Source organism: Antechinus flavipes, chromosome 2 (assembly GCF_016432865.1).
Source record: "Antechinus flavipes isolate AdamAnt ecotype Samford, QLD, Australia chromosome 2, AdamAnt_v2, whole genome shotgun sequence".
In the NCBI taxonomy this organism is placed as follows: Eukaryota; Metazoa; Chordata; class Mammalia; order Dasyuromorphia; family Dasyuridae; genus Antechinus; species Antechinus flavipes.
In genome coordinates, this window is record NC_067399.1 from 253,183,010 (window position 1) to 253,186,735 (window position 3,726).

The following is a 3,726-nucleotide window of genomic DNA, read 5'->3' on the forward strand; positions in this document are numbered from 1 at the left end:
AGATAATGACAAGTGGAGATGGCCTTGGATGAAGTAGAAAACTCTAACCCTTTTAAGCTAAGGTCTTTCCAGGTTTCAGTTTGTCTGAGTACATTGATCTTTATAGGAAAAATACTGTCAATCCCTTTTGGGGAGACCCTAGACACAAACTATTCCCAAGCTAGATTTTAGAGATTTTCTTCCCGGTTTCTACTCTAAAGTGAAGGTGAAATAAGACAATGAGGGTGAGAAAAATCTTTTCTTTGAGATTTAGTCTATGAAATCAGAGAATGTTAGCACAATCCTTGATAAGCACAGTCCTAGTGGCTTTTACAGTACATATATAGTTAAGGCATTGCCACTTACTCTGTGGCATCTAACTATTCCAATGTGAAAGAGACTTGTTTTTGATATCTGCCTCCCACACCCTGCAGTTTTATTAAGTGGAGTGAGAGATTCAATTGAAAAGGGACCCTAGATTAACTTCCTTGCCCCAAAATATATGCTGGACACTGGAAACATGCCATATGCAAGGAATACAGACATTGAAGCTTCACCAAAATAGCTGGGAATTGAACAGGTCACAATGAATCAGTTGAAGTTTCAGTTGAAGAATGTAGCCCGAAGTTTAAGGGTGATGAGAAATTCAACTACAAGTATTTGAAAAGGTCTTCCTTTAAGTGGAAGAAACATCCAATTTATTTTACTTAGACCCAGAAGACAAAACTAGAAGCACGGGGTAAAAATTACTTAGAAACCTATTTTGGCTCACTTGAAGAAAAGATTTCCTAATGCTAAGACTGTCCCTTTGACTTTAGAGATGTCACATTCTCTTGGTTTCCTAAATTCTACTCTGGCTCCTTTGCTAGGTTCTCACCCTACTTCCTGCTCTTTTAAACTGAGTATTCTTCAAGGTTTTGTTTTTGGCCCTCTTTCCTTCTCTTTTTAGATGATTTCTTCTGGCAACTCATTCAATTTCATAGTTTCATTTATCCCCTCCATACAAAAAGAAAAAAAATGTGAGATGTATATCTTTGGCTATGACCTCTCTTCTGAGCTCTCGAAATGAATCTCTGAATAGCCAACAAGATATTCCAGCTTGCATGTACCCCCAATTATCCAAAATAAATCTTCTTTGTGCCTCCAAATGTGCTGGTCTTTCTTTCCTGACAGTTTCTATCTGAGGTACATCCATTCACCTAGGTTCTGAAGTTTGAAACCTTGGTATAAAACTGGAATCTTCCCTCTCCCTCACCTTTTAAATCTCAGCTGTCACCAATTTCTGAATAATCCATCTTTAAATATCTCCATCATCCATTATCTATCTCCTCCTTTCTACTCCTTCTGCTACCACCTTCATCACCACCCATTTGGGTTATACAGATAGGCGCCAAATAGGGATTACCGCCTCTACTCCTGGTTGTTCCAATACATCCTTCATCCTGCCATCAAACTATTCTTCCTTATGAATAGATCAAGACATGTCATTTTCCTGCTCAAAAATATATGGTAGCTCCATATGGATGACTGAGGAAAATATAAACTTATATTCCTGAAATTCAATTACTTTCACTCAATTTTTCAGTCTTATCTCATGTTGGTGGTACAGTGGATAAAATGCCAGATCTGAAAGCGGGAAGACATCTTCCTGAATTCAAATATGATCTCAGACACTTACTAGCTGTATGATCCTGTAAAAGTCACTTAGTTTTCTCTTTATCTCAGTTTCCTCATCTGTAAAATGAGCTGGAGAAGAACATGGCAAACCATTCTAGTGTGTTTGTAAAAAAATCCTTAAATGGAGTCACAGAAAGTCATACATGACTGAAATAAGTGAACATCAAAAATCTCATATTTCTTTCATATATATAATATATATGCATATATATTTAATACACTTCAGGCAAACTGTAGCAAACACCTCCTGCTTTCTTACCTTTTTCAATGTTTTTTTATTACCGCTATGCTAGAAATATCCTCCTTCCCTCTCTCTGCTGATTTCCTATCAATATGTACCTTATTCCTCTATGCACCATTTTGTTTTACATTTCTTTAAGGTAATTTCCTAAAGGCAGCTAAGTGGTAGAGGTCTGGGCCTTCAGTCAGGAAGACCTGAATTCATTTCTAACCTCAGACACTTTCTAGCTATGTAACCATGAGCAAATCATTTAACCTCTACCTTAATTTCTTCATCTATAAGATGAGGGTCATAATAGCATTTAACTCAGAGGATTGTTATGAAGATATAATAAAATGATATTTATAAAGTACTTAGTACATTACCTGGCACATAGCAGACAAGAAATATAGCAAACTATAAATGCTTGTTCCATTCCCCCACTTATCATGTAGTAGTGTTCATTTATTTAATATGTTCTATATCATGTCATATTGCCATCCTAGACTATAAACTCTTTGAAGGAAAGGATAGTATCTTACTTAAAGTATTTATTTTCTCCAAATGCCTAGAACAATGTTTTACATAGAAATGGGCTTAATAAGGGTTTGTTAAATAAATAAATATAATTTTGAATGATGAATAAATGCTGTGGGAAGTAATGGTTTCTCTACTGCTAAAGATCTTCATGTGAAGCCTGGATGGATACCTGCCAGGAATACTGTAGATGGTTCCCCCGTTCAAGTATATTTTGGATTAAATGTCCTCTGAAGATACTTCCAATCCTGAGATTTTATGATAGGAGAATAAGTAGGATATAGATAATGTAGAAAGGATGGGAAGAAAGAAATCAAAGAAAGAAGAAAAGGTTCTTTAGGGACAAAAATAAGCAGCTTTTTTCATGGTAGTCAGGTATTAAAGACTAAGTATGTGTCTTCCTATTGGGGAACTAAACAAATGTAGTTTATAAATGTAATGGAATGTTATTGTGCCACAAGAAAAGATGAAATGGACAATTTCAGGTGAAATGGGGAAAGACCTTTATGAACTGATACAGAGCAAAATGAGCAGCATCAGGACAATCACTGTTTTATACAGCAATATAATAGAGAAAAACAATTTTGAAATACTTTAGAAGTCTGATCAATGCACTGATAAACTATGAGTTCACTAGAATTAAAATTAAACTTACCACTCACCTTCTAACAAAGAGATATGAACTTAAAATTCAGACAAAGACATTGCTAATGTGGAAATTTGTTTTACCAGATTATGCAGTTTTGTATTAGAAATTTTTTTTATTGATGAGTGGTTGTAGGAAGAACAGATTAAAGAATAGCTGTTAATTTAAGAACAAAAACAGTTCTGAAAGGAAGGAAGAAAGAAAGAGAAAGAAAGATAGTAAAAATAAAGAAAGGGAGGAAGGAAAGGAGAAAGAGAGGGAAGGATGAAGGAAAGGAGAAAAGAAGGAAAGAAAGAAGGAAGGAAAGAGGGAAAGAAGGAAGGAAGGAAGGGGAAAGGAAGGAGGAAAGTGGGAAAAGAAGGAGAGAAGGAAGGAGGAAGATGGTAAAGAAGAAAGGCAGAAAGAAAGAAAGATGGGAAGAGGAAAAAGAATGAATGAATGGAAGGAAGGAAGGAAGAAATTAGAAGGTATTCTGAATAGTGAAAACTGGTATAAACAAATATATTGTATCAATAAAGTTCAAGATCGAGGGAGCTGGTTGTATTGTCAAGGAATGTTTATGTTAGGTAGTATTGAAAAAAAAGATTGGAGAGATAAGATAGGGGCAGTTGCTGAAGGACCTTGAATGCTAGGCTAAGTAGGTTGGATTTAATTCTGTAGGCAATGG

At 35.5% G+C, this 3,726-nt stretch overlaps 1 non-coding gene across 1 annotated transcript; it reads left to right on the forward strand.

The window, feature by feature from the left end:
* The first annotated feature begins 249 nt into the window (after window positions 1-249).
* LOC127552692 (U6atac minor spliceosomal RNA) lies at window positions 250-371 on the forward strand. Its single transcript, XR_007951547.1, has one exon. It is a non-coding gene; the product is annotated as a U6atac minor spliceosomal RNA (small nuclear RNA).
* The last annotated feature ends 3,355 nt before the right edge of the window (window positions 372-3,726 follow it).